The following is an 18,885-nucleotide window of genomic DNA, read 5'->3' on the forward strand; positions in this document are numbered from 1 at the left end:
AAAACAATTCTTGAGTAAAAGAAATTGAAATTGGAAATACTCTCTTAGAAATGAAAGACAGTGAGAATTCCTTATTTCAAACACATGACGTGTGCCCAAGCTGCACTCAGAAGCGCTGACAGCCTTAAACATCCTCTAGCCGCCTGAGGAGTCTGAGCGCCTGTGTTCTCAGTGAACAGCACCTGCTCATCCTATTTTAGATGGAGTCTGCTGAGAAACTTTCTTTGCTCTACCAGAAAAAGAATTCCTTTGAGATTCTGATTTGAATTACATTAACTTTAGAAATTAATTTGGGAAAAACTGATGGTTGTACAGTATTTAGGTTACAACCTAGGAAATAGCATATTTCTTATTTTAAACCACATGCTCTCCTATATTTCCTTTTAGAGTTTTGTTGTTCTTTTCATATATGTTGCCTCATTTTTTGTTAAGGTTAGTCACTTGAGCATTTTATATTTTGTGCCAGTTATAAATAAGATCTTTTTTTCCCACTGTGCAGGATGTCCCTAAAGTACTAGCACAGTTTGAATTTTTAACAAATTTACTGCTACTTGATATAAATAATTTGTAAAGATACAACAGAGGAAATGTATCAAGATTTAAACAAAACTGTTAATGAGTCATTTGTTCAAATTACTTTCTTCTATATTCACTTAATAAACCCTACATTATATTGGACAGCTATATCCAGGTGAATTAAAATAGTGGTGAATAGGTTAAAAGTTAATATCTTTGCATTTTACTATGCCAAATCTCGAGTTAAATATACTGTTGCATTTTATAGAATATTTATATAAAATACAGAAACAGATTCTTAAAAATTCAAACTGTATAAAGATTTTATGGATACCCTATACTTTGCTTTCTTTCCTCATGGATGCTGTACAATGGCATACTCTATTATATTATCTAAATGGTTACTTTTAGTATGCAGGAAAGATATTCCTCTCTCCATAGACACCTGTACCAATCTATACTGAGTGTGGAGAAATTTGTCGCTTACTCCCTTTTTCTTGAAACACTAGCTTCACTTATATGAAGAAACTGGAACCACTCTGTTGCCCAGACCCCCTTTTCTTTTTCACTCACTGGCTGCTCCATCTCAGTATCATTTGGTTACTCCACATCTCCTCTCCATTATGCTTATGCCCTCGTCCAGTCTCATGATTTTTATACGCTGATGATTCCCCAAACTTAAACCTCTCGCCTATATCTTGCTCAGACTCAGATATTCAATTGCCTAAGTCATATCTCAACTTGGGTGTCCCCAGTGGGCATTTCCAATTCAGCATGTCCAAAACTGAACTTTCCTGGTTTCAAACTTCCTCTTCTGGCAGTCTTTCCCATTTCCGTATGTAGCAACTCTATCTTCTTGGCTGCTCAGGCCAAAAACTTTGGAATCATCTCTGACTCCAAGAAATACGAGAGGTACGTGTTTGGCTTTCTCTTTGATAAATTGAATCTAAATATTTTGCAAAAAAAAAGAAATATGAGAGGAAGAGACATGTGCCACTTCTGGGCCAGAGCCTTTATGAGTACAGATTTTAAGACAATTTTTAGCTTCTCCATCTTGTCCCTTTTCTGTGAGCCTGAGCACGGACAGCTTACAACTGGGCTTTAACCATGCAGATGAAAACAGCACCAAGGAAGTGCTGGAGAAACAAGATGGGAGAAACGGGGGCCTCTGAATGACCATGTGGAAAGGAGCCACTTGCCAAGCTGGAACCCACACTTTTACGTGTGAAATAAGCTTCTGTTTTGTTTGAGCCATTGCATTTTGTGGTTCCCTTTGTTGTAGGAGCTGGCACGTCACTAACAAACACGCCTTCCTGGATTCTATTTTCAAAGGGCAGCCTTTAAAAATTTAAGTCAGACTATATCATTTTGCCAAAATCCTCTGATGACTTCCCATCTCATCCAGAATAAAACCCAAAGTGCTTACAAATAGCTTTCAAGATGCTTTATGATTTGGCTCTCTGCTACTTCTCACCTATTTCCCCTTCTATCCTTGCCCACGCTGCTCAGGAGACGCTGGCTTTCTTGCTGTTTCCTTGAATACATCTCAACTACTTCTGTGTTGTGGCCTTCGCATTTGCTACTTCTTTTGCCTAGAAGGCCCTTCCCTACCAGACAGCTCACACCATCACTTCGTCATCTTAATTGTGCGGCTCTCCTCAACTCCCCTTACAAAATCACACTCCTACTCACACCCACTCTCACCCTGCACCTATATACCTCTGTCTGGCTTAATATTTTTCCATTGCACTTCTCACCGTTTAACAAACATATATACTTGTTTATTTTCTGACTTCATGAAGCAGAATGTAAGCCTCTTCAAGGAGGCTTTATTTTTTTTCCATTGCAGTACACATGGCATCTAGAACAATGACCAACACATAGTAGGTATTCAACAAATACTTGCTGAATGAATAAAAATGTGATCATTTAGTTATTTAAAGTATTAAAAAATTACTCTCAAGGATTTTAAAGCTTTACAGTTGATTTTCTTGGTTTTTAGCTATACTAACAATTTCTAAAAACAAAATTAAGATTATTTTCTCTTGCCTCTCTGTTTCATGTCTCATTGAAAGAACCAGAATTTTTAGAACAATGTTAAATAATGAAAAGAGTAGGCATTCTTGGCTTGTTTCTAATTTTGGAATGAAGAGAAGAGACACTGGAGCAGGAACAGTGAACAAAATGCCTATTAGGATCCGACCCAAGTAGCAGAAGAGTGAGAAGTAGCTGTGGCTCAGACGAGGAAGGAAGGCTGTGATGAAGGAGGGTGCGACTTGTGTAACGGCATTCAAGCTCAAAAACATTTCAACTCTGCTCTTTCTAGAGAAAACAGGTTAGATTAAGCCCATAGGCTACCAGGTGGGACTCAATAACAGGGGATTAAGTAGAAAAAAATATAATTTTAAAATGTACTTATCTAACAGAGTATTAAATATTTAGATAAGAAGCATATTTTTTTGAAAAATAAAAAGAAAGTCTCAACAAGAAAAAAACCAACAACTCAATTAAAAAGTGGGCAAAGGATCTGAACAGAGATTTCTGCAAAGAAGATATATGGATGGCCAACAGGCTCATGAAAAGATGTTCAACATCATTAGCTATCAGGGAAATGCAAATCAAAACTACAATGAGATATCACCTCCCTCTGGTCAGAATGGCTATAATTAACAAGACAGGAAACAACAAGTGTTGGAGAGGATGTGGAGAGAAAGGAACCCTCAAACATTGCTGGTGGGAGTGCAAAGTGGTGAAGCCACTATGGAAAACAGTATGGAGATGCCTCAGAAAATTAAGAATAGATCTACCATATGATCCAGCTATCCCACTGCTGGGTATTTATCCAAAGAACTTGAAAACACAAAGGCATAAAAGATATATGCACCCCTATGTTCATCACATCATTATTCACAATAGCCAAGGCTTGTAAACAACCTAGGTGCCCATCAAGGGACGAATGGAAGATGTGGTATATATACACAATGGAATACTACTCAGCCATAAGAAATGATGAAATCTGGCCATTTGTGACAACATAGATGGACCTTGAGTGTATTATGCTAAGTGAAATAAGTCAGAGGGAGAAAGTCAAATACCATATGATCTCACTCATAAGTAGAAGATAAAAATGACAAACAAACACAGAGCAAGAGAGACTGGATTGGTGGTTACCAGAAGGGAAGGGAGGAGGGGGAAGGGCAAAAGGGGTGATTAGACACACGTGTGGTGATGGATAATTGGTCTTTGTGGGGTGAACATGATGTAATCTACACAGAATTCGAAATATATTATGATGTACACCTGAAAGTTATATAATGTTATAATCCAATGTTACTGCAATAATAAAAAATTAAAAAAAAACATATTTATGAAAAAATGTTGCAATATACTACTAGAGATATACAAACATACATCCTCTACATTTTTGGCATTCAGAAATTAAAGTGAAAATAAAAAATTTCCTTACTTTGAAAAGTAAAAAAATTAAAAAAAATTAAAAAAATAAGATATATTTTAAACTGTCAAGAATATTTATGTTTTTTAAAAATAATTTTTACAGGAAGATGAAAACAATCATTATTTGGCATGAAAATAAACGTATGCATTTATTTATATTTATTATGCATAATTTATAAAATTATGCCTTTATTTATAAAATGAGTTTTAAGTTACCTGAAGTACTTGGATCATTTCTTTTGTTTTTTCAAGGCATTTATTTGATTCATTAACTTGTGATTGAAGTTTTGCTATTATATCATTAGTCATCTCAAGCTCTTTCTGTATCTTTATAATCTTGTCTTCCTTTTGCATGGCAGTTTCTTTAGCTTCACGTAGTGAAGTTTCCAGCTCTTGAATCTTCTATTAAAAAAAACACACATATATAAGGTGTGCCTTGAAGACAGAATCACAGTTTATATGAAACAAAGATCATATATAGGCATTAATCTTTCAGATTGCATCAACATAGGATAGATGGAGACTCCAAATGTCACTCAATTTATACATGTATTATTTTTTTCATTTAGAAGCTGATCATTTAGGACTAAAAGAGGCCCAGATTTTATATAAGGTTAGTACTTATTTTATTTACTAGTTAGCATGGTGCTAAGCATATTAAATAGGCACTTACATTTTAAATTAACACTAATTACAGAAAGTATATTTGTTAATTGACACTTTAGAGGAATACATGTAACATATCTTTCCCTTTATTTTTATTACCTAGTTTTTATGCTGAAAAATACAAGTATGTGGAAAAATCCAAAGGCATATAATTAAGATTAAGTTCCCCCATCTCAGAACCCCCACTGACTCTAAAGCGATGACTACTAAACTCTTTCAAGTGTATCCTTCTAGAAATTTTCTATATGTATCTACGCATGTGAATATACAGTTTACAAAAACAGTAAGTCACACACACAATAGTGTGTAAGAAGAAAGTTCACACAGAATAGCGTGAAAGAAGAAAGAGCCAAAGCAGGACTGCATTCAAACATGAAGAAGACAGATATGACTACAGAAGAACTATACAACTTTAATGTAGACCATGAAGACACTGAAATTGTTAAAGGTTTTGTTTCCCTTGGTTCAGTCATCAGTTTAAATGGAGACCGCAGCCAAGAAATCAAGAGAAGACTGTGACTCAGAAGGGCAGCGATGGAAGAATCAGGAAAGATCATCAACAGTAAGGGAGTATCATTAGAGACCAAGGCCAAGATTATCAACATCCTCGCATTCCCAATTACTATGTGTGGGTGCGAAAGCTGGACAGTGAAGAAGGCTGACAGGAAAAAATGGACTCATTTGAGATATGGTGTTGGAGGAGAGCTCTACAGATACCCTGGACTGCCAGAAAAATGAACAAGTGGGTCCAAGAGCAAATTAAGCCTGACCTATCTCTGGAGGCAAAAACTGTAAAACTGAGACTATCCTACCTTGGGGACATGATGAAAAGTAAAAGGCAGCAGGAAAAGAGGAAGACGAAATACGAGATGGAGTAATTCCAGAAAGGAAGCCATAGGCGTGAGTCTACAGGAGCTGAGTAGGGCTCTTGAGGACAGGATATTGGACATCACTCATTCATAGAGTTGCCAGGAATCAGAGCTGACTCTACAGCACATAACAACAATAAATATATACTTCTGGTTTTTTGTGGGTTTTTATTGCTGAGGAAGATGAGCCCTGAGCTAATATCTATGTCAATCTTCCTCCATTTTATATGTGGATTGCTGCCACATCATGGCTGCCAATGAGTGGTGTAGGTCCGTGCCTGGGATCTGAACCATGAACTGGGCCGCCAAAGTAGAGCATGCAAACTTAACCACTATGCCATGGGGCTAGCCTCCTGCTTTTTAAAAAATTAAAAATTTTATTTTCACTTGATAATATATTTTCCAGATCTTTTCATTATCAACACATAGATCTCTCGCATTTTTGTTTTCATGGGTAAATATATCCTATTTCATGGAGGTACTATAAACTAGTTAACCTGTCACCTACTAATGAACATTTAGGTTATTTCCAGTTTTTTATAAATACAAAAATATCTTAATTTGTTCATAATATAAGACTGTTCACATATACACACATGCAGGTTTTCCTGGAAAATGTTTCTTTTTGGTCCACCTGGAATTTACTTTTGTTTAATGAATGAGGTAGGAGTCCAGACTTATTCTTCTAAGATGGCTAGTTGGTTGTTCTGATTCAAACATTAAGCAGACTATCTTTCCCCCGAGTTGACTGCTCCTACTGTCATGCACTGAATTCTCCTACTTGTTTGGGTGGACTGCCCAACTCTCTGCCTGCCCCACTGCTCTACCTCCACATCACTGACCTGCTCTGTGCTACTCTGATTTGGCCTAATTATCAAACTAATAACATACGATTTATTATCTGATGGGGTATTTCCTGGGGTCATTGAAAATGGGATTTCCTTGTGCTTGTTTATCTTATTGCTTTGGAAGATGGGTTTCATATTTCCACTATTTTTACCTCTACAGCTGACTGAGGTCTGTAGTGATCAGCAAATCAATAAACTCTATATTAGTGATCTTCTAGTTTCCACTAGTAATAATTATTAAACTGGCAGTTGATGTTTTATTATAAATATTTATTTTGGTAAAAATGCTAAGTTGTAATTCACTCGGGTTCCCCACTAAGACGTGTGTGCTAACAAAATAAAACAGCATGTTTGCTGTACAGATTCCCAAGTAAGGGCAGTTAATACAGTTATTGGATTATTCAAATAATGTACTGATTCTTGGGCACAGGTTAATCTGTATAAGAAATTTATTATACTTTTAGCCTCTTCCATTTTTGTTTTGATCACATTAACCAATATTAAAGACACTGATGATAATTAGAGAAAAGCTAAATTGCTCTTTCTCTCTAAACTAGTTTGGTACTATAGACATAGATTATAATTTAATAGAAAGTCACATGATTTAGAAAACTTATAATGTATGGTAATAACACCTTAAGTGGTATACATACCTATTAATCAAATTAAGGCATGAGTTACTTCTATTTTATAATTCAAAGGTAAGATCTTATGTAACATGTAGCTTTATAATTAGTTGAGTGAGCGCCCCAATAGAACTATATTTAAAAAACAAGTCCATCATGCATGTTCCCTAATACCTTCAATACTGTGATTTTGCTCTGAAATGTTACATATGATACATCTTTAACTCTACAATGAAGCTGCAAATTGAAAAACATCTTATAAGAAATCTCATACCTCTGTGGTTAGTTGTGTAGCTCTTGATGTGACATGAAGATTCTTATCGCCTTGTGTAGTAGGATTAACAAGGGCACCAGATGTTCGAGAGATCTTCAAAGTTTGATAGTTTTTCAACAGTTTTTCATTTTTCTCTTTCACTGATTTCAGGTCATGTTCCCATTCTTTGGTGATGGTCACATTTCTTTCCTCAAACTCTGTTGATTCATTCATTATAGCCTATTGAGTAGTAAAGACAACACTATAGCTTCTAAAATGAATTACGTATTAAAAAAACCACTATGGAAAATACTAGAGTTCTAGGACAAGGCATATGTTGAAATTCATTATTCAGAACATTCTAGAATAGTACTTTAAAAGAATGTGAACATTCTTTGTGGCTTGCACCAGTTCCTGACATTTCAGAAGACGCTGGATATTGATTATGAGAATAAAAGAAGAAAAAGGACTAGAGAGGATTCATATTGATCTGCAAGATGATAATCTCATTCTATTAGATCAGCACTGACATATGAAGAGGAATCTGAAGAACTGGTCAGGTTAAAATCATTATGTATGTTATGACATATATAATGTCATATATAAACATTAACTGACATCTAATAGCAGAGCATACCCAGTAAACTTAATAACAATCTATTTTCCTCTTTCATTTCAAACCTCAGTGTTTATAAGGAAAAAAATTTACTGACTTTTCGTAATCTGAAAATCTTCTATTTCCGTGCAGGGAGTAACAGCCAATCCATACCCTCATTACATCAAAGGCTGACTCACTCTGAAATTGCTTCTATCATCTTTTTACTTCCTATTCCTATGGGATGTACTTTTTGCTCTCATCATGAATGCCTTCTTGGCCTTACCTGTATCTTTCTTTGTGGCTTTATGGTAGTTCTGTGAGATGCGGATCCTAAATTAGTTGTTCTTGCTGGCACCCTGGACTCTCCTTGGTTCTGGACTACTGACCCCACACCACACCAAGTTATCAATTGCTATGCTCAGATGGTGGAAGAAGCCACATATCCATGCTGATCCACAGAGCAGAAATCTCTACTTTCTAACCACAAGTGAGCCCTCAATATTATGAGAAAAACACTGAATTATATGGAAATTATCTTATCCCAAACACTGGTTTTATGCTTTTCTTCATTGATTGTGGACCATTTTTTTTTATTTTAAAAGCTCATTTACTGTTTTGCTAGCTTGGGGTATTCGACAAATGGGATTCACTATCCACAGGAAAACCTTTTTTTAAAAATGTTATCTACATTTCAATGTGATTTAAGTATAGTTTCCAGATGAAATTAAAGTGTCAGGAAAGAACTACCCAAACAAATGAAATATAAAACCAGTCTTAGGAGCTATAATATTAATCTAGCTCCCTTTGCTCCAACTGCCTATATAACAAGCAACTTTCTGATTAATGACAATTTTACCAGGTGTATGAGGTAGAGATTACTTCAGAAAGCCGAATGAATCTTCTCATCAGTGGAAAGTAAAACAAATTAATAAAACTGATCTCAAGCAATATTGGTTCATATGAATCTGTCCACAAGGGCTGGTCACCTTGGGAACAATGATACAAACCACATGTTTGAACCTCACAGTTGAAGGATCAGCACGTATGATAGCAACAGCACCGAGGTGAGAAGCACAAGGCCTCACTAATTAGTGGACTAGAGCTGTCTTTGGCTTGACCACAGGTGCTGCCCACAGCCCTGAAACAGGCTAGCATCTCACCTTGTTTGAGGATACTTGGGGGAAAAGGCTCAGGTCTTACGGAAGCGAGAAAGGACAGAGGAAAATGGCAAGATTTGAGGTTTCACCAGTGGAAATGGATTGTTATACTGCAACATTTTATTATCTTCTTTACAAGTTGATATATTTAATTACCTTAAGGAAGCAAAATGTGTTAGAGGAAGAACACATTTACAGTCACTCTTTTTCAAATAAAAAAATAAAGAAGCATATACAAATAAATGAAAGAAAATATACTTAAAATTAAGTTGCTCTAAGTCTTTTTAAGAATGAGGCAGAAAAATTAAAGCAAACAAAAAAAAAGAATGAGCACAAAAAAAGTACTACTTACAATTATCTTTTTATTATAAAAGATATTCACTTCACAAATCCTATCATTTTCTTTCTGGATGCCATTTTTAAGCTTTTCTATATCAAAATGAGTATTCAACCACTCTTCCAAAAACTGGGTCATTTCTTTCCTATTACTCAGTACTTGTTGAAATTCCATCTTTACGCTGTGGAAGTCACATTCCGAAAAATCTTTGAGAATTTCCTGTGTGAAAAATAAGCATTGAATCTCCTGAATCTTAGGAAAGTTTTTATCTAAATATCAGACAAATATCATAAAAAGGGGAAAATAACCTTACTGAACTTTCACTTCTAATATTTTGAAGTAAACATAATTCTAATTTATCCTCATTATATTAGAAATATAATTCTAATTTAAATAATAAAATTTTGGCAGTATAGGCTATGTAACAGAGGCACATCTACAAATTCTGCCTTTTGGCATTTTTAAAACCTGTTCGAAACAATGAATCTGTGACAGTGTCTGAAGTGCTTCTGGATGCAGCTTTTCTGTGCATACAGCAGGCCTTGCATGCATACTGGGAACTGCAGGGGCCTCACACTGCTGGGTGAGAGCAGGACACTCCATGTGGGGTTGCTACAATACAAATGTCTGTGACTCCCAGTCACAGATCTAGGAAGTTTTAGAAGGCATTTGGAAACTTATTCTGGCCTTCCAAGAAATCCTACTTGCTGATATTAAGTCTACTTTTCTATATCTGTGTAGTTCTGAAAGGAGGCTAGTCTATGACTTGGCACTCTTTACATCTGGCCAGCTGTCATTCTGCAACCTATTTTTTTTCTCCCCAAAGCCCCAGTAGTACATAGTTGTATATCCTAGTTCTAGGTCCTTCTGGTTCTTCTCTGTGGGACACTGCCACAGCATGGCCTGATGAGCAGTGCCAGGTCCACACCTAGGATCTGAATCAGCGAACCCCATGCTGCCAAAGCAGAGCACAGGAACCCACTTGCTACGCCACCAGGCTGGCCCCTCTGCAAGCTGTTTTTAATTTCATAAATGAAAATGACTCTAAGCACATGAAGAGGTACCTTTCTATTTGATAAAAAGACTTAAAATCTAATTAAATCCATTTTAAATAAATCATACCTCAATATGTAGATCCATTTTCTGGCTCAACTGGAGGTCCCCTAATTCTCTGGATGGTACATCATCATCTTGTTGAAGATGCTGCATTTTACTTAGCAGTTCATTTTGCTTTTCCACTTCATCAATAAAAACCATTTCAAGTTTACTGATGGATTCATGTTGTTCTTCCTTTATCTTTGTAACATGGCTTAACACATACTTGCAGGAAAACATGAAACAAATTGGGAAATGAAACTTTTATCACGTTTAGAGGAAGTTCTAAACTCTCAAGACTAAGAGGTGGGGCGGCTTGTCTTGTTTGTCTCTATCCTCTGAGGAGTGAGGAAGAAGGGAAGAACCTCTCTCTATTCCCAAGTTTCTACTCTCAGCGTCTTCAGAGAGTGACTTCCAGACCTCTAGTTTCTTATTTCTGACTTCCTTCTGGAGCTACCTCAGGGATGTCCTACAGTTACCTCAGATTCAATATGTTTACAATGTAACATGATGCCTTTCCCTATAAACCCACCTTTTTCTATTGCCTCCTTTTGGTTAATTATATCACGCAGTTTTCCCAGTGAGATTCATTTCAACATCCTCTCCTGCCTATGTCAGCTGGGTGGCCAACGTGAGTGTGCCCTGCCTCAGGACTTACCTGTCAAGTGTGGCTTAAAGGGGACAAGAATTTGAATGCCCTGGTTCTATGGACCTCATGAATAAGTTCTGGATATCTGATTGTTAGGCTTTTGAAGACTATTAGAGCCTGAGGGGCAATCTACCTAGGTAGGGAAGATACCGCTTCCTACTTCCTCAACTTCCACAATTCCTTAACAATTTACAATCTGGCCTCTTTCCTAACCACTCAACTAAAACTGCTCTGACAAAGGTCACCAGTAAGCTCTATTGTCAACAATTGAGGGGATCTCTTCATTCATGTTCTGGCTGTCTGAAGCATCTGACACTCTTGACCACTTCATCTTTGACACACTCTCCACCACTGACTTGACCAATGGCACTTTTGCTCAGTTCTCTCTTATCTCTCTGACTTTTCCAACCTCAAACTCATGTGTTGCTCTCTTTTCTGCTACTGCCTCTTGAGAACTGATCTTTTCCAGAGTTCTCTTTTATCTTCACTCTATTATACTTCTGGGTGGCCTCATTCACACCTGTTGTACTATCTATCACCAAATGCTGATGGATCCCACATCTTTATCTGTGGTCCTGATTTTTCTCCTGACAAACCTCAGATTCACAACTAAAAGCCTACTTGGTTTCTCTTCCTGGATGTTCCATTATAGGTATTTCTATCTCAAAACATCTCAAATTAAACACCAGATCTCTCCTCCTGCCTCACCTGCCTTCTCCCTTTCGTTTTTTCTTTCTATCAGTTAATGGCACCACTATCCACAAACCCGGCTAAGCCCAAATCCTGGGGCTCAGTCTGAACTTCCCTCCCCTCCCTCCACTGTCAAGCACATGGACCTACTATTGTAAACTGCCAAATATTTCTTTAACTTCTTTCATCCTTTCCATCCCTATGAATCCTTCCCCCATAGTACTGTCACCCATCACATCTCATCAGGACAATTGTAACTGCCTCTTGTCTCTTCTCTCTGCCACCAGGCTTATCATCCCCTGCAGACTCATTTCTTCTTTGTCTGTAGTGAAGTCTCTACAATGGCAACCCGATCACATTACTGCCACCACTTAAAATAACTGTCCAGTGACCCCTCCTCATCTCTAAAATGAACTCTAAGCTTTACTGCTTGAGCCCAGCTTCCAGTCCAGTCTTGTCCAACTTGTTCTCCAGGACATTGTCCACTACTGCACTTCTCACCTGTTCAAATGTCTGCCTCACCCACTGGACTAGGAGAGATTTAGCGCTTGCTCATCTCTGTCTCCCCAGCACCCTGACACATTGTTAAGGCCAAAGGCAGAGCTCAGGTTTTGTTGAATGAGCAGGTCCTAGATGCACTGAGGATCCTGCACATGCTATTCTCAGACCCATGCCATCTTTAATTCAGTAGCAAATGTACTAATTAGCAAATACACCAACTCCCAAAGCAGGACTTAAATATACTGGTTTGTAACTGAAATTAATGGCAATATTTACAAAGATATTACTAAAACAGGTGGTACCTTGAGTTTCTTCATGACTCTGTGGAACTCCATGGAACATCTCTGGTTGGCAGTGAGAAGTTTCTGAATCTGTCTGGTTTGTGGATGTGGAAGTGAGAGGTTTGCTTTTACTCTAATTGAAAGCTCTCTTTGGGTTTCAATTTCCCTCTCCAAGTCAAGACAGAGTCCATTTAAGCACTCATAATGACTATCCATCTCTGTGTATCTCTTCAGAAGCTCCTAAAGGCAGTGAGAATTCATTCAATTTAATAATTCATTCTACTTTAACAATAAGTAGTCCTAGCTCTGGAATTGTAACAAAATTTATGCTTTAACACTTTCTATAGGGCAGAAATAAATTGAGACTTTTGTGTATAAAAAACAAAAAGAAAATGTTATTGTCGATTTTGGATTATAGAAATAATTATAATCATTGTGGAAATTTAAGAAGTTTAAACTGTAGGGGAGGAAGATATTTCCTCTACACGCTCTAGGTCCTTCTGGCTGGACAGCAAATTAAATTCACATGAGACAGAATAACAGGAGAAAATTAAACAAAGCTTTATAACATGTATACATGGGAGAGACCCAGGAAAACTGAGCAACTCACCAAAATGGCGGAAGCTCTCACCTTAAATATCATCTTCAGCTAAAGACAAAGGAGGATGTTGTGGGTAGGGGGAGTCAGTATGGGAGGTTACCAGACAAGTACAGTAAACAAGAGTAAGGTTATTATGCAGATTTAAGTCCTTGCCTTCCGCATTGATAAGAGTTTCTAGAGGTAAGGTCATCCCCCTTCTTCCTGGTACAGAGAGGGAGACATCTTTACAGATGGAGATTTCCCTTACAAATGGAAATGTCTCTTACAAAGGGTAACTTCTACTTTTCAGAGTTTCTCTCATGTCTGCAGTTTTTGAAAGTAACCAGCCCAAAATAATCTTCATGCCAAAGAGATATATCTTGGGGTGGCCAATTCTAATCCTCTATAAAACAGCTATAACAAAGAAAACCAGAAACAACCATTGTTATCATTTTGATACATTTTCTTTTAGTCTTCTAAACATCCATGATTTGAATGAACATTTACAAAGTTGGAAGAGAAATTTGCATGAATTCAATCTAGTATGTATTGTAGCTCAAGGCTGAATGCTAGCTTCTGTTGACAATAGGTGGTGTGAGTGAGCAGATAAAACTGATGAGGATCAAGGATGCCTCAGGGAGAAAAGCCCAAGGCTTCCTGGCCTACATACCAATCTATATCATCCTCACAGAAGCATGGGACATCCTGACCTCATTCAATCTGATTCTTACCCAAAGTTATAAGACCACCTGATAACCAGACTCCACCTGCACTGATACTTTTTTTACCTAATTTTTCCTTTGTCTTGTAAAGAAGCAACTCACATACTTATGCCTTATAAATTTAGCCCTACCCTCAACCCATGTTTGCAGCTCTTCACTGCCCATAGGTCCTGTCCCCATGCTACTCCATGCTACTTCCTGAATAAAAGAGCACTACTGCCAGACCTTGAGAGTCCAAGAAATGTTTCTTTCGACTCCTCAGCTCACTGAGCCAGCATCAAAACGAGTGACAACAAATCACATGACCTACGTTCTATTATCTGCCTAGAATCTGAGATTTCTCACCTTTTATCAGAGTTAGAGTTCAGGTTCTAGCCCTGTCACTTCCTGACTGGGGAAATCCTTGAGCCATTCTCCCAACTACAAAATGAAGAGTACAATAATTTCCACAAAGTTTTCTAGGGAATTAAGTAAAATGTTAGATAATATCTAAATATAACCTATAAAATACATACAGACACTATAAATTAAAGGAAATAAAATTACATTTGTAGAAATGCTTCTATACCCAAGTTTTAAACTTAGACTTGGTTTCAAATCCTAATTTTACCAATTTACCAGCTGTGTGACCTTGGGCAATGACTAAACTTCCTCCTGGGCCTCAATTTCTTTGTTTATAAATGGAACAATAAACTCTGTCTCATGAGGTAAAGCACCCAGTCTAGTGCCTTGTGTATGGCAGACACCCATTAGGCCTAGGCCCAGCAGCTCAACTTTCTAGAGACCAGACAGGTGACAAGCTGGTCAGGGCACAGGTGGAAGAACACTTTACATTCAATCGGGTATTAACATATTTAGTTCAGGGTGCTAAACAATAGAGTAAGGGGCTTCTGACAATAATGAGCTCTCCTTTTAATAATTTAAGGAAAACCTAGATAGATGTTCATTAATCTGGGATGTTGGAGAGGGGATTCTTGCCTTTGGTCTTAGGAGGAATCACCTTATGGTTGGAGCAGCACTGTCTAGTCATTCATTTGTACTTTTAATAAATACATATTGAAGGCTGACTTCTGTCAGGACTGTGCTAAGTGATGCAGCCATAAACAACACACAGAAGTCTTTAGGGATCTTGTGTTCTAATAGGGGTGACAGTAAATCCTGTTGGCTTTACCCTCACTACATGTTCAGAATCCACACACTTCTCACTGCTTCCACTACTACCTCTCTGGGCCAAGCCATCACCATCTTCGCATGATTACTGAAATTAGTCTTTCAAATAGTCTTCCTGCTATCACTTAATTTTCAACACAACAATCAGAGCTATCCCTTTAAAATGTAAGTCAGACCATGTCTCTCTTGTGGTCAAAACTCTCCAGTGGATCCACATCTCGTTCAGAGTAAAACCCAAAGTCTTTTAAAAGCCCCACAGCCTGCTTCCTCCTGTTAACTCTGACCTCGTTTCTCATTAGCTTTCCCCCTTGTTGATGTTGCTGGAGCCCACTAGGCAGCTTCTGCTTCAGGAGCTCTGTCCTTGCTGTTCTCCCTGCCTGTTCTGCTCTCCACCAGATACCTGTATGTCTCAACCATTGACTCCTTTCAGGTATCTGCTGAAATACCACCTTTCCAGTGAAGCCTCAAAATCATAAACCCTACTGTTTTTTTTCAAAGATTGGCACCTGAGCTAACATCTGTTGCCAATCTTTTTTCTTCTTCTCCCCAAAGCCTCCCCAGTACATAATTGTATATTCTAGTTGTGAGTGCCTCTGGTTTTGCTATGTGGGATGCTGCCTCAGCGTGGCCTGACAAGCGGTGCCATGTCTGTGCCCAGGATCTGAACTGGGGAAACCCTGGGCTGCCGAAGCGGGAGCAGAAACTTAACCACTTGGCCCCAGGGCCGGCCCCAAACCCCACTGTTTTGTTTGTGTATGTATGCATGTATGCACACACATATCTGTACTAGATTATGAAGTTTAGAAGAATACTGAGCATTATCTATTCATTCCATAGAGGTGCCTGTGACTCCTCAGGCCTTTGGAAGGGCCCCAATATTTATTTGTAATTTGAACAGGGGCACTTACTTTTATCCTAAAGCACTTTTCTCTCAGGCTTTCTGTAAGGTGCTGTTTTCCATCACATAGCAACATTTTTTCATATTTTAATACCTCTTTGATGTTCTGTTGGTCCTGCTTGGATGGAAAGAAATAAACAAGGCTTCAGCTATAACTCCATTCATATATAATGTCTAATCATTTACTTTTTCAATTACACATTGTACATTATTTCAATAATGGAATCAAATATTATACTTGTAACACAAAAAAATGTAAAAAATGGTCAGAAAATGAATAATAGTATCATGAAGTCTTTTAGTGAGTAACCTCAACTCATTGGGGAAAAAAGTGGGAGAACCACATATTTTTTGGAGACAGAATCTGTTCCTGTAACGTTCATAGCTGCAAATTAGGTTTTAGATTTATCTCTGGTTCCTACTCTTCCAGATCTCTGCAGTAGAATAATTATTGCCAACTAAACATGCTAGCACGACTGTCTGTACTGTCCATGGTGCTCCAAGCTCCATTCATATATTCTTCCCAGCACCTTGGACCAGAAAATTCATACCCTGCCTACATTTTGTATTTCTGACTACAAGTACAAAACAAAACATTTTCTCCCATTTGTTTATCTTATTTACTGCAGTACCCAGAAGACTAATTGTTCAATGAATATTTGTTGAATGAATTAAATCTCTTTATAAATTTAGTTAGGGTCCACATAAATATGATTCCCAAGTGTCTGATGTTTCTATTGAGATTGCAAATGATACTGTTTTCCACTTTATTCTTTCTTCACTATTGAAATATGAGAATGAAAAAGATTTTTATAGATTTCATAAACTTTCTTATTGATCTGAAGTTTACATTACTTTTTAGAGGATTCAGTTCAATTTCTTTTTTTGTATTCATCTTGCCTTCTTCCCTTCTAATGTCACTAACAAGAGCCCACGTCTAACCCTATCAGGTAGAGATAGAGAGATGGGCTATTTAATCTTTTGTAAATCGAATCCTTCAACTATTTCTCCATTGAGAATAATGCTATTTCTTGGTTTAAAAACTCTTTTAAAATTTCATTAAAGAAAATAGTCTGCTTATTTAACAAATTTTTTCTTAAAAATAAAGAATTAAAATGGTATTTTCTGAAATAGATTTTAGCTTCTTTTAAAACTGTACTTGCCTGTTTGTGTGAAAAGTTATAGTAATAGTTTTCCCATTATCCTCCGTTTGTAGAAATTTCCCGGAAAAAAAAAGTAAAAACATTGCTACCCTTTTCAAAAAAGCTTGTTTCTTATAAATAGTTACTAGATAGGGGTAGATTCTGAACTCGCTCTAGCTATCATTTCTCTTAAGGTTTCTCTGAATTGGTCTCTTTCCATTTTTGAGAGACTTTTATGCTCCTTAGCTCATCTCTCTCCTCAGCTACAATTCTTATTTCTTCAAGGCTTTCATAAAGTTTCTTAGTCAAGTGTAAGTTATCCATTTCCACATTTTGCATAGATAAATTTTGGGCCTCAAACTGCTTCTTCAATCCTTCCGTTTCATTCATTTTTTAATGAGTTTTACTGACATCTTCTTTCACTTTAAGAAGTTGAAGCTCTTTTTTCTGAAGTTCTCGGATCTTGAGATAATTATAAAACAAGTTAGAATGCAAACAGAACTCCTTCAAGGACGGAAAATAGTCTATTTGTTACATACAAGCACATATCTATGTCTATATATCTATTTCTATCTCCTTGCTGAGTCTACAAATAATTTTGGACACAACTACTCCCAAAAGAATAAAACAACAATACCTTTTCCTGTAATTCATCTTTTGCCTTATTTAAATCCTTTTGAATATTTGAAATCTGGGTTGTCTTTTCTGAAACTCTCTCTCTGAATTTATCAATAGTTTCCTGGTGTTCTTTCAAATGCATACGAGCAATTTTCAGTTCTTGTTGTGTTTCCAGATCCTTTATTATTAGAAGAAATTGAGAAATATGATAATATAAAGGCACATTATCTTTTCTTAATGATGAACTAGTTAAAGTAAAAAAATGCATTCTCACAGTTAAAAACCACCAACACACCACCCCCAAATCAGAACAGTATGGAAGGATAGAGAGTACAGACCCTGTCCCTCACCTCGCCCATCCTAGTCCTGCTCCTTGTTGAACTGGCTGCTTGCTCTTCTCCTTTCAGACCCCTTGGACACCCTTCTAGATCAACGTCACAGAAAAAGTGTCCCATTCTTATGCTTAGTGTTCCCTTATACAGACAAACCCCACTTAGCCAGTGCCTTATGGCGGACACTTGGATTGCTTTTAGCTTTTGTTTACCACAAACAATGCTGCAGTGAATGCTGTTGTATTTCTGCCCAAATGTGTGAATGTATTGGTTGGATAAATTCCTAGGAATGGAATTGCTGTAACAAACGTATATGCTGATAAATTTTTAATAAGATATTGTCAAACTGTCTCCCTAAAAGGCTCTAACATTTACTTTTTCACCAACAGTATCATTTATTTAAAAGAGAAGGAAGCTTCTTGTATTAAAAATATGTGTGCTGGACAGGAAGAAAGAGTATAACTCACTCTAGCTATGGTTTCTTGTAGGTTTGCCTTCAGTTGGTCTCTCTCCAGTTTGAGTGCCTCTTCCACTTTTCTTAGATTATCTCTTTCTTTCATTACAGATTTCATTTCTTCAAGATTTTCATGAAGTTTCTGAGCCAAGTTTAAGTTTTCCGTTTCTATTTTATCCAGAGTTAAACTTTGGGCCTTGAATTGTTTCTTCAATCGCTCTATCTCGGACATTTTTTTCTGTGTCTCACTGACATCTTCTTTTAACTTAAAAAGCTGATGTTCATTTGCCTTAAGTTCTTGGATCTTATCAAGATAATCATAAAATAACATGTCAGGATACAGATGGTTTTTAAGACAAGTATAAAGAATAGTTTCTAAATTGATTAAGACAATAGGCTTCTAATGTCACTCATTAATATTCTGCAT

General features: G+C 37.1%; 1 long non-coding RNA gene and 1 pseudogene across 3 annotated transcripts in view; one reads left to right on the forward strand and one right to left on the reverse strand.

Annotated features, from left to right (window-relative positions):
* The window catches only part of LOC139043863 (uncharacterized), a 50,620-nt gene that overhangs the window by 17,207 nt on the left and 14,528 nt on the right, over positions 1–18,885 (forward strand). The window contains exon 3 of one of the 3 annotated variants that reach the window (XR_011500922.1): positions 4,542–4,585. The exons of the other annotated variants lie outside the window; for them this stretch is intronic. This is a non-coding gene — a long non-coding RNA (uncharacterized lncRNA). The remainder of the gene's footprint in view (positions 1–4,541; positions 4,586–18,885) is intronic. 3 annotated transcript variants of the gene reach the window in all.
* The window catches only part of LOC139043861 (centromere-associated protein E-like), a 79,563-nt pseudogene that overhangs the window by 9,281 nt on the left and 51,397 nt on the right, over positions 1–18,885 (reverse strand).

This window comes from Equus asinus, unplaced genomic scaffold (assembly GCF_041296235.1).
Source record: "Equus asinus isolate D_3611 breed Donkey unplaced genomic scaffold, EquAss-T2T_v2 contig_4, whole genome shotgun sequence".
Lineage (NCBI taxonomy): Eukaryota > Metazoa > Chordata > Mammalia > Perissodactyla > Equidae > Equus > Equus asinus.